The 13,319-nt window shown below is 40.2% G+C and overlaps 1 long non-coding RNA gene across 1 annotated transcript in view; it reads left to right on the top strand.

Annotated features, from left to right (window-relative positions):
- Positions 1-653: 653 nt before the first annotated feature.
- The window catches only part of LOC106727941, a 36,430-nt gene continuing 23,764 nt past the window's right edge, over positions 654-13,319 (top strand). Inside the window, exon 1 of the long non-coding RNA XR_001364176.1 lies at positions 654-727. This is a non-coding gene — a long non-coding RNA (uncharacterized LOC106727941). The remainder of the gene's footprint in view (positions 728-13,319) is intronic.

Below are 13,319 nucleotides of genomic sequence, written 5' to 3'. Positions count from 1 at the left end.
TGGTGGCCGGGCAGGAACCAGCACGGGCAAATCTAGGCCTTCAGATGCAACTCCAAGAAGAGTCTAGACCTAAGGGATGGAGGGCCTGTCTTGTGGTTTGAAGGAGAGAGTGTGCCCTTCCTTGGCTCCCTGTGGACCTATGAGCATCTGTCAACAAAGAGCAGCTGACAGCAGCAGGGCCAGCGAGGGAGGGGTCAGCCTGAGAGAGAAAGAAGGGAGGGTGCTCAGCAAGGGTCATGGTTTAAGCACTACAATTCAGAACTCCCAAGGAGATTCTCAATGAGAGAGAGAGAGAGAGAGAGAGAGAGAGAGAGAGAGAGTGGAGTGTTTGTGTGAACTAATATAAATTCAAAGTAAACATCATTACATAAAAGGGTACAGTCTTTTTTTTTTTAGTTTTATTCATTTCAAACGGGCTGGATCCGGCCCGTGGGCCGTAGTTTGCCCACGGCTGGTTTAAGCACTACAATTCAGAACTCCCAAGGAGGCTCTCAACCAGAGAGAGAGAGAGAGAGAGAGAAAGCTCACCCCTCCCCCTCTGGATGGCTGTTCTCAGCTCTCAAGGTGCCCTGAGATGTGCTGTCATGATGATGAGGCAGGAGAATGCTGATGTGTGACAGGCTCACCCTGGCTCACTTTGGTGCTCTCACTGAGGACAAAAGAGGACGACTAGGAGGAAAGCTCGCCACAGGAAGCTTTTCTCTGAGCACATAATCACTCCCAACAGGTAAAAGAGAAAACCATCGTCTAGAAAAGCTGCAATTAAAGGTGCCAGGTTTAACCTTTGTTCACTGTCAGAATATCTGCCTTGAGCGTGGGCACCCGAGCCCCAGCGCTCTGGCTACAAGGCAGCTTTGTCAGCAGGTGAGGGGTGTGTGCTAACCACACCCAGCGCCCACCTTCTCAGAGGGCCACGTTCCTCTGAAGGCAGCTTGTCAAGGACCCCGGAATTAAGCAGGAGTCGGTGCCTCTGTCTTCTAACTACCTATTACCTAATTAGCCCTTTCTGTACTGCCTGCCGAAGAACCTATTTCAAGAGTGACATAAATGCCATTTCTGGTGTATGTTTAAAACTGTGGCTATGGAGCAAAAATAATTGAAATACAAATTGGAGAAACTGTGTGAATAAACTAATTATGTGAGTGGTGGAAATGGAGAGTGTGCATACGTGTGTGTGTGTGTGTGTGTGTGTGTGTGTGTGTGATAGAGAAATGTCCATGTGAAAGAGCATTAACAGTAGCTCTATATGGGGCTGGGAGTGGAAATCCACATTTTAGTGCTTCTTTTTCCTTCTTCACAGTCAAATGACTTTTTTTTTTCAAACATCTATTCTGTGAGCAATAGGGGAGGGACATACTTCACTGCTAAGTGCTCAAATGAGAAATTATGGAAGAACACTACCCGCTTAACTCACCTCAGCTCTGTGAGAGACTGTAGGGTTTGGACACTGTCTGACCACATCCAAGTGTCTGTGAAAGTGGAAGTAAAGCCATTAAGTAGAATGAGCACTTATGCATTGGTCATTGTGTTGAGTCAGAAAGTCTAGACACCCCAATCCCCAAGAATGTGAGGGGCGTGGTACATTGGTAAGACCCTCAGGACTCTTGAAACAGGAAAGGGAAAACCCGCTGGGAGACCCTGGAGCAAATGGGCCCTAGCTAATCCACATTTCTCCATGAAAGCACCTGAAGCAAAGTGGAAGTGCAATGATCTGTCTTTCCCACAGATGCCAGGCCTCACCCAACCCAGGGAGAGGCAGCCTGAGCCAGCAGAAGAGTTCAAGACCTCAGCTAGATCTGGGTGCCACCAAACCCTACCTGGCAACCTGAGGACAGTAATTTAATCTCTCTGCGTCTCAGTTCCTTCATCCAGTGAGCAGGCGCAATCACTTGAGCAGCTGGAATCGCTAACATTTATTCAGGACTGCCTGTGGGCCAGGCACCAGAAGAAACACTTGATCCATTTACTCTTCTTGGCAACCCTACAAGGCAGGAAGTGTTAGTATATTTCAGTGATTCTAAGATGTTCATTTTTTTTCTTTTATATTTTAACCTTCTCTGTTATCAGGATGCTTTATCTATTAATAGGGAAGCATATAAGTAATGGCTCAATTTCAACTTTCGATGCTTTCTTAGTAAATTGGTGATGTGTTAGATTCAATGAGGAAACCAAGGCCCTGCTAGGTTAAATAGCTCACCTACGACCACACAGCTAGAACGTGTTAGAATTAGAATTTGAATTCAGGCTGTTTCCAGAGTTGACTTTTTTTTACAGGAGCGAGATCTCCTGGTCCTCCACTAACTAGCTGTGTGCCCTTGCGCAAGTTCTTAATCTCTCAGTGTGTCCATTTGTTCATCTGTCAAATGGTGATAATAATAGCAGTAACTGCTTCATAGGATTGTAATGGGGACTTACATACATTTAAATCTCTTAAAATAGAACCTGATATGTGGTTAGTGTTCAATAAAACTTAACTATTATTAGCTTTAACTATTATAAGAAAAAACCAACATCACTTGTTAGGAAAAAGGATATAATTAGTAAAAGAAGACTATGTTCATCAGCATGTCCCTAAAACAGCGGTTCTCAACCTGTGGGTCGAGACCCCTTTGGGGGTCGAACGACCCTTTCACAGGGGTCGTCTAAGACCATCGGAAAACACATATATAATTACATATTGTTTTTGTGATTAATCACTATGCTTTAATTATGTTCAATTTGTAACAATGAAAATACATCCTGCATATCAGATATTTACATTACGATTCATAACAGTAGCAAAATTACAGTTATGAAGTAGTAACGAAAATAACTTTATGGTTGGGGGTCACCACAACATGAGGAACTGTATTGAAGGGTTGCGGCATTAGGAAGGTTGAGAACCACTGCCCTAAAATCATCGTGGCCCAGGGTAAATGTGTATGCCATATTTGGGAAATACATTTTTGTTCTGTCTCTCTAAAACTGAGAGATCAGCCCAGCTGGTGTGGCTCAGTGGTTGAGCATTGACCTATGAACCAGAAGATCATGGTTTGATTCCTGGTCAGGGCACATGCCTAGGCTGCCAGCTCGATCCCCAGTAAGAGTCGTGCAGGAGGGAGCCAATCAATGATTCTGTCTCATCATCTCTCTCTCTCTTCTTCTCCTTTCCTCTCTGAAATCAATAAAAATATATTTAAAACTGAGAGATCAGATAAAAGTTAAATGGGAGAATGAGCTGAGAGGGAGTGATCATTGGAGGTGAGGGAGAACGGACAAAGTCAAGGGGAGGTGAGGCGGTGGGTTTGCTTGAGGAGGTGGGCCTGGATCTGTGCTTGTGCTGCAGGTGGGCACCGCCATTGAAGGAGCTGCACAAAACAGTGGCTGTCCTTCTGACTGTTTTCAGTCTGCAGATCGCAATTTGGTAAGTCATGGGATTGATCTGGTTGGTCACAACAAGCATCTTTAAAAATGCTGGAGAAGTGAAGGGAGGTGAACACAAGGCACATATCAGAGGGTATCATATGTAATAACAATGAACATTGTTTTATGAAATTTGGGGTTTAGTTAAGAATGAATTAGATGTGTGTAATGGGTTCTGCTATAAAATATATTTCTCTCTGTGGGTTTCAGTTCAAAAGTTTAATAAGGGGAAAATGAAGATAAGAAACACATTGTATCTCATCTAATTGGTGCAAAGTTCAGGACAACCAAAACTTCTAAAAATGAGTGCCAGAAAGACCTCCCAATAATGTTCCATTCTGTGGTAAAATTCCCCTTCCTCCTCAGGACTGAAGAATAACCAGCTTAAACTTGGAAAGAATAATGGAAAGTTCAGCACTTTCTTTGTTGAGATAAGGCATATGTAATATAGTACAAACAAATTAGAAAATAGAAATCTATACTAATAAAAGCCTAGGTGACCGTCACACCCTCACATCATCACAAGATGGCCTCCCCATGTCATCACAAGGGGGCAATTGGGCTGGCAGTGGAGGGCAGTTGGGGGCGATCAGGCTGGCAGGCAGAAGTGGTTAGGGGCAATCAGGCAGGCAGGCGAGCAGCTAGGAGCCAGCAGTCCCGAATTGCGAGAGGGATGTCAGACCGCCAGTTTAGGCCTGATTCCTGCCCGAATTGCGAGAGGGATGTCTGACTGCCAGTTTAGGTCTGATTCCTGTGGACATCCCCCGAGGGGTCCCAGATTGGAGAGGGTGCAGGCTGGGCTGAGGGACCTGCTCCCCCGCCCAGTGCACAAATTCTGTGCACTGGGCCTCTAGTAACAAAATAAAAACCTGGCATCAAGAGATAAGCCCTGTTAATATGTTTTAGTATTTATATGTAATTTATATGTGTTTAAGTATATAATTATGTACATGTAAGTAGATATACACACATTAAATGTATCTTTCTCCCAAATGGTATACTACAGATGCTTTAAAATAATTTTGACTTCTATTAACACTAAAACATGAATATTTTATATGTCAATATATTGAAGTATTTTCATAGATGGATCATAATTTATTTAGCCAAATCCTAATTTTGGAGATTTATATTTTTATAGGTTTTTACTGTTTATGAATAATATATGGGATATCCCTACTTAGGCATCAGCTTTAAGCATTTGACCAATTTCTCCTTCCCACAATGAAGAAAAGTCTATTGCCTTTTTCCTCCTGATATAAATTGAAAATATTCATTGCCAAAGAAAAATCAAACAATATATTGAGGAAAAAATTAGAAGCCACCTGAAATCCACCTTTCTGAGAAAACAGCTATTAACATTTCAGTGACCATCCTTTCATGTAACTCTTTATGCATTACATACACATAGGTATAATTTTACATACATACATACATACATACATACATACCCACACACACATATACACATAATACACAAGGTTTAAGAGGGCATTTTAAAAGAGATTGATGATATATAATTCTCTGTATCTTAACAATATATAATGGAAATTCCTCCAGGTCAAGTAGTATAGATCATTAATTTTTAATTCTTGAATAATATTCTACTGTAAGGATTATCATAATTCACTCAGCTGTTCTTTTATTAATGGACTCTTGATTTGCTGTCAGCTTTTTTACTTTTTATTAAAATAATGTTGTAATAATCATTCTTGAATATATATACTTATGTACTAGAGCCTTTATTTCTATAGTATAGAATCCCAGGAGTGGGATTGCTGGGTTGAATTGTATATGCATTTAAATTTTTAATAGAGTTCATGAATTGCCTTTTCACATTTCCACCAGTGATGTATGAGAGTGCCCTTACCCTGCCTCCCATCTCTGCTAATAATAGGTGCTATTACACTTATTTTTTGTCACTCTGATGGGTATCATCATGGCAATTTTAATTTCCATTTCCCTGTCTATTGGGGGAAGGGTGAACATATTATCATACTTACTCTTCTGTCGATTGCCTATTCATATATCCAACTCATTTTGCTATTGAGTTGATTGTCTTCATCTTATAAATTGTGAGTGAGATTTTTGTATAGTATAGATAGTAATTTTTGCTATCGTTTGAATTTAAAATACTTTTCCTAATCTGTTTGTCTAGTGACTTTGTATTTCTTGCACTGCAAAAATACTTTGAAATTTTATGTGTATGTGTGAGATAGATATGTCTTAGTTAAAAAGATTTCTCAAATTTGTAGGTGTGCTGAAAGTACTAGAATTCTTTCTAAATTGTTATACATTGTTATTATTTTTTATTTTTAGTTTCTACTTGTTAATTGACCAGGAATTTATGGAAGTAATGTAAGCTAGGGACCCCAAGTTAATTTTCTTCTAGAAGTATATGCAGCTGAGATGAAACTATTAATACATATATAATATATATATTCACACAAAACACACACACTAATATCTAATTCTGAGCTCTCTATTGTTTTTTTTACTAATTTTTATACAGTCTTATGCCACAATTGATCTTTTTATTTTAATATAGTATCTTAATGCCATATTCTTTATTCATTAATTTAAGAGCATTTTATCCAATTAAAAATTCCACTGGGATTCTATTGCAGTCAATTTATATACTGTCTTCAGGAGAACTAATTTTTTTGGTAATAATCATTAGTCCATTTCAAAAATATAGTATAGATTACTATTTGTTCAGATTATATCTTTGCCCTCAAATAGGGTTTTATTTTTAATATAAATCATATTTCTTTATTGTATAATTTATTCCTTTTATTCTTTTTGTCATTTACTATGAATGGAATATTTTCCTTATTCCATTTTTATAGGTGTCACTCATATAGAAAAAGCTAAAAATTTTTATATCTTTATTTTGTATCCACTCAGTTTATCAAATTCTTTTATTACTTCCACTTGTTTTTACTAGAGTTTTTTAATGGTAGCAGCTATGAAATGATAATATCAGCAAAATATTTCACCTCTTTCTTTTTATATTTACATAGTGCATTTTATGCTTATTGTATTTACTAGACTTTCCAGACAATCCTATCTAATAAAAGACAAACATGGTAATTAACCATACCTTTGCTACGCTTCCCATTGGCTAATCAGCGAGACATGCAAAATTAACCACGAACCAAGATGGCGGCCGGCAGCCACGCAACTGAAGCGAGAAGGAGGCTTGCTTGCTCCAGTGATGGAGGAAGCCAAGGTTTCCTGCCTGCCGCGGCCCAGCTCTGAGCTCCGAAAGCAACAGAGTTTCAATTATAGAAGCTAAACAAATCCCAGATACCTGCTTTCAGCCGGTCGCGGCCTCAGAGCTGGAGCAAGCAGGACGGCAACAAAGTTTCAATTATAGAAGGAAAATAAATCCCAGAATAAAAAAAGAAAAAAGAAAAAAAGGAGAGGCTGGGAGCTTCAGTTGCAGGCCAGCCTGAAAACAGCCCTCAGCCCCTCACCCAGACTGGCCAGGCACCCCAGTGGGAACCCCCACCCTGAAGGGGGTGTGACCAGCTGCAAACAGCCATCAGCTGCTCATCCAGGCTGGCCAGGCACCCCAGTGGGGACCCCCACCCTGAAGGGGGTGTGACCAGCTGCAAACAACCATCAGCCCCTCACCCAGGCTGGCCAGGCACCCAAGCGGGACCCCCACCCTGATCTGGGACACCCTTCAGGGAAAACCAACAGGTGACCCTAACAGCAGAAAGACTGGGAATGACTGGTCACTATGACACACACTGACCACCAGGGGGCAGGTGCTCAATGCAGGATCTGCCCTCTGGTGGTCAGTGAGCTCCCACATGGGGGAGCTCTGCTCAGCCACAAGCAAGGCTGACGGCTGCCAGTACAACAGTGGTGGTGGGAGCCTCTCCTGCCTCCTCAGCAGCGCTAAGGATGTCAGACTGCAGCTTAGGTCTGCTCCCCGCTGGCATGTGGACACCCCCCGAGGGCTGCCGGGCTGCCAGAGGGATGTCTGATTGCCATCTTAGGCCCAGTCCCCCAGGGAGCAGGCCTAAGCCAGCAGGTGGTCATCCCCTGAGGGGTCCCAGACTGCAAGAGGGCACAGGCCAAGCTGAGGGACCCTCCCGCCCCCAGTGCACAAACTTTTGTGCACCGGGCCTCTAGTATTAAATAATAATGGTGACAAGGGCATTTCTGTCTTGTTCTTGATTTTAATAAAAACAGCTTTAACCATATGAATACAAATGTATTACTTACATGTTACTAGTTAGCTTATGCTGCAGCAACTGTGAAATATCAGGGTCTTGTAGCAACACAAATTTATCTTTAGCGCTCATTGCATACTGGCTACTAACAGGTGTGGTTCTGTTTCATGATCTAAAACTGAAGGTAGATTATCCATCTTTCCATTATGTGATAGAAGAAAAAAATAGCAATGGCCATACCATGAGATGGTTCTCAATGCTGCTCAGACATGACATACACTGCTTCTACTCACGTTCATGGGCCACAGCAAGTCACAAGGCCAAGCCTACATCAATGTTGTAGAAAAGAAGAACTCACACAGGGAGGACAGCAAGTTACTGGAAACAATAATAAAATCTACCATGCCTACCCCTGGGTCACAAATATTTTCTTTCTTCCCTTTCATTCACAAAATAAAAATACCCGTTCTTCCCCCCACCAAAAAAAACAACACCAAACAAACAAATAAACAAAAAAACAACAAAACAAAAATGCTAAAAAGTCCTATCCAATTTTGAGTAACAAGACTATTCAATGCCCTGACTGGTTTGTCTCAGCAGATAGAGCATCGGCCTACAGACTGAAGGGTCCCGGGTTCCTCTCTCATCGATGTTTCTAACTCTCTATTCCTCTCCCTTCCTCTCTGTAAAAAAATCAATAAAATATAATTTTCTAAAAAGAAGACTATTCAAGATTTTGTAACAGTTCCTACATCAGATTTGGATGTGGCTCCTCTTGATCTTGAAACCTAAACCCTACAAAGAGGATCTTCTACCTATACTCCCAGTACACGATGGACGAAAACAAAGATGGGACAACCTTTAATCACACTTCCATTGAATATGGGGAAGAATGGAATGCACATAGCTGTCACTGATTCATAGCAATTCTGAAATTCTGCAGAGGAAATGCTGCAAGGACCTCAGATTCTGGGTAAAGAAGAATTTCGTGATTAGTTCTCACCTCTGCGCCCCATAAGTAGCTTTCCAGTCCATTGTTCTCCATTTGAGAGGCTTTGTCTCTGAGAGGGGTTTCTATTTCCATTATCCCTCATGGTCATTTAAAGGGCATTTAAGAATATGTCCTCCCTTGGGGCTCAGCACCTTTTCTCATCTTACCACAGAACTCTGAAGGTCCAAAAGTTGTTTCAAGTCTTGAACAGTCACTGGCCACTCTCAGTTTAGTGACTTTTTGGCAGTACAACGTCTCCAAAAATATTGCCCAATTTTCTCTTGACTTGAGATCATTTGAGCTTATAGACATCTGTAGGAGAGTGATGAAATCGTTGTTTCCCCCTGAGCCACCTTTTCCAATTAAGTGCCAACTTAATTGATTCAGAAGCTCTCACAGAAGATTTAATGGCTACAGTCTTGATTTGGTTCTTGTCACAAAGCTGTCTTAATTGGCCCTTGTTCCTCAAAGTGTTTCTGTATTTGATTTTATACTGGATGGACATGATAAACAGTTCCATTTTCCAATCATGCTTGCAAACCAGCCAATTCTCTCCTGAGTTTATCTACTTCTTGTAATCATTTGTCAAACCCAGACACTAGCAACCAAAGCATACTGCTAACATTTTGTTTCCCAGCATCTTCATATAAATCCATTCTCTGCCTACTGAGACACCACCGGCAACAATTCGGAGAATGTTTCATCCCTGCATAACACAGGCTACGCTCTTTCCAGCCTCTAGTGACAATAACTTTGCCATTACTGTTTGGCCCTGAGAGCCAATGTCCTATATTGTAAGTTTTCTTTGTTGGTTGGTTATTGTTTTGTTTGGTTTTTGGCATCACTCGACTCCTGGTGGTAATTTTCATATTATTTAACTTCTTCTATGATATATATATCATATATATATATATCAGGTTGAGACTCTGTCACTGGTTGGTTATTGTTTTGTTTGGTTTTTGGCATCACTCAACTCCTGGTGATAATTTTCATATTATTTAGCTTCTTCTATGAAAAATATATATATAAAATATATATATATATACATATATTTATATATACAAATGAGGTCGAGACTCTGTCATGGTCACGACCAGCTCAGGAGGAGGGGCCGGGCTCTGCCCGAGCCTGAGAGATCAACACAGAGGGGCACCTGCTCCGAGCCTCCGCGGCATGGCTGGGGACAAGCCCCCAGAGGACACACACACACACACACACACACATACACACACACACACACTGGGGCGCCTGCTCCGAGCCTCCCCAGCATGGCTGGGGACAAGCCCCCAGTGGACACACACACATGGGGCGCCTGCTCCAAGCCTCTGAGGCCAGACTGATACACACACACACACACGGCGCCTGCTCCAAGCCTCTGCGGCCAGACTGATATCCAAGCCGTCAGTAGGACATCCCCTGAGGGCTCCCAGACTGTGATAGGGGGAAGGCTGGGCTGAAGGACCCCCAACCCCCAGTGCATGAATTCCATGCACTGGGCCTCTAGTGTTGTGATAACAACCCCAAAATCTCCGTAGCTTACAACAGCAAGTTTTATTTTTTTACTTAGCTAACATATTGGCTGTGGATCAGCTATGGTTTTCTCATTCTGGGATTCAGGTGAAGGCTCCAGTTTTTCACTAACATTTGCCATTCTTCTAACAAAGTACTGTACCATTAGCCAATTCATACAACAGCTCTTAAAGCATCAGCTCCAAAGTGACATACATTGCTTCCTCTCAGATTCATTGGCCAAAGCAAATCAAATGGCCAAACCTTGGACCCATGAGGTCATAATGTCAATGGGGCAGGGAAGAATAATCCTCCTGTGGGGACGGCAACAAATAATGAAGAACAAGTACATCCTACCAAGAAATTTCACCATTTAGAATTATATTTGTTGATGATTTTTTACATATAATCTTTAACATAATCTGAGTAGTTTCCTTCTATTCCTATTTTACTGTATGTATGTGTACATTTTAAGAAATAGTTGCTGAGTTTATCCAAAGCTTTTACAGCATCTATTGATATAATAAAATGGTTTCCCTCCTTTAATTTGTTGATGTAGTATTTATGCATTTTCCTATATTTAACTATCCTTAAGTTTCGAGAATAGACTGTTATTGATAACTGTAGACCAGTGATTTTCAGCCTTTTTCATCTCATGGCACACATAAACTGTTTACTAAAATTTTTTAGCATACCAAAAATACATTATATTTCTTTGCCAATCTGACAAAAAAAGATATAATTTTGATTCATTTGCACTAGATGGCTATTATTGCAATCTGACAAAAAAATAGATATAATTTTGATTCATTTGCACTAGATGTCTATTGTTTTATTGGTTGTTTTATTTATTTTTATTTTTGGCAGTCTAAGGGAAAAGAGCTCAGTATTGCATGTTTTAAAAATTCTTGTGGCACACCAGTGTGCCATGGCACACCAGTTGAAAAATCACTGCTGTACACTATTCTCTCCCTGCCCCACCCCTTTTTAAAGCTTTAATGATGAAAGTAGTATATTAGTCCCTTTTTCCTGCCTTTGACCTCTTCTAACCCCCCCAAACCTTCACCATCCTATTGTCTGTGTCCATGGTTATGCATATATGCATACAAGTTATATGCTTGATCTTTTCCCACCCACCCTCCTCCACGTTCCCTCTGAGATTCTACAGTGTGTTCCATGCTTCTATGTCTCTGGATCTATTTTTGTTCATCAGTTTATTTTGTTCATTAGATTCCACATATGAGTGAGATCATGTGATACTTGTCTTTCTCTGACTGGCTTATTTCACTTAGCATAATACTCTCCAGTTCCCTCCATGCTGTCTCAAAGGGTTAGAGATTCGTGTTTTTTACTGCTGCATAGTATTCCATGGTATAAATGTACCACAGGTCTTTTATCTACTCATCTACAGATGGGCATTTAGGCTGTTTCCAGATCTTAGCTATTGTAAATTGCACTGCTATGAACATGGGGATGCATACATTCTTTCTGATTGGTGTTTTAGATCTCTTAGGATATATTCCTAGAAGTGGGGTCACTGAGTCAAATGGCAATTCCACATTTAATTTTTCAGGAAACTCCATACTGTTTTCCATAATGGATGCACCAGTCTGCATTCTCACCAGCAGTGTACTGAGGTTCCATTTTCTTCACATCCTCACCAGCACTTGTCATAAGTGGATTTGTTGATAGTAGCCATTCTGACAGGTGTGAGGTGACACCTCATTGTCTGTTTAATTTGCATCTTCCTGATGATTAGTGACTTTGAGCATTTTTTCATATGTCTCTCAGCCATCTGTATGCCCACTTTGGAGAAGTGTCTATTTAGGTCCTTTGCCCATTTTTTAGTTGGATTGAATATCTTCCTTTTGTTAAGGTGTATGAGTTCCTTATATATTTAACTCTTTATCAGATGTATTATTGCCAAATATTTTCTCCTATACAGTAGGCTCCCTTTTCATTTTGTTGATGGTTTCTTTTGCTGTGCAGAAGCTTTTTATTTTGATGTGGTCCCATTTGTTTATTTTCTCCTTAGTTTCCCTTGCCCCAAGAGATGTATCTGCAAACATATTGCTTATGAGAGATGCCTGAGATTTTGCTGCCTATGGTTTCTTCTAATATTTTTATGTTTTCATGATTTACATTTAAGTCTTTAATCCATTTTGAGTTTATTCTTATGTATGGTGTAAGTTGGTGGTCTAGTTTCATTTTTTTTCGTGTATCTGTCCTATTTTAGCAACATCATTTATTGAAAAGACTGCCTTGACTCCATTGTATGCTCTTGCCTCATCTGTCAAATATTAATTGAGCATAATGGCTTGGGTCGATCTTTGGGTTCTCTGTTCTGTTCCATTGGTCTATATGTCTGTTCTTGTGCCAGTACTAGGCTCTTTTGAGTACAGTGGATTTGTAGTATAACTTGATATCTGGTATTTTGATCCCTCCAACTTTGTTCTTTCTCGAGATTGCCGCAGCTATTTGGGGTCTTTTTTGGTTCCAAATACATTTTTGGAGTGTTTGTTCTAGATCTATGAAATATGCCATTGGTACTTTAATAGGGATTGCATTGAATCTATAGATTGCTTTGGGTAGTATGGACATTTTAATGATGTTAATTCTACCAATTCTTGAACATGGTATATTCTTCCACTTGTTTATTCTTCCTCTATCTCTTTTTTCAATTTTATATAGTTTTTTGCATATAAGTCTTTTACCTCCTTGGTTAAGTTTATTCCTAAATACCTTAATTTTTTTTGTTGCAGTGGTAAATGGGATTGCTGTTTAGTTTGTCTTCTTGAGAATTCATTATTGGTATATAAAAATGCCATCAATTTCTGGTTGTTAATTGTGTATCCTGTCACATTGTTGAATTCATTTATTAATTCTAGTAGTTTTTTAGTAGAGTCTTTAGGGTATTCTATATATAATATCATGTCATCTGTGAATAATGACAGTTTTACTTCCTCCTTTCCAATTTGGATGCCTTTCATTTCTCCTTCTTTTCTGATCACTGTGAGTAGGACCCCCAGTACTATGTGGAATAAGAGTGGTGAAAGCAGACATTCCTGTCTTAGTTCCTGTTCTTAGGGGAAATGGTTTTAGTTTTTTCCCATTGAGTATGATGTTGGCTGTAGGTTTCTCATATATGGCCTTTATCATGTTGAGATATGCTCCCTCTATTCCCACTTTGCTGAGAGTTTTTATCAAAATTGGATGTTGGATTTTTTTCT

This window comes from Myotis brandtii, unplaced genomic scaffold (genome assembly GCF_000412655.1).
Source record: "Myotis brandtii unplaced genomic scaffold, ASM41265v1 scaffold504, whole genome shotgun sequence".
Lineage (NCBI taxonomy): Eukaryota > Metazoa > Chordata > Mammalia > Chiroptera > Vespertilionidae > Myotis > Myotis brandtii.
The sequence above is the reverse complement of the archived record's forward strand: the minus strand, read 5'-3'. Positions and strand labels throughout refer to the sequence as shown.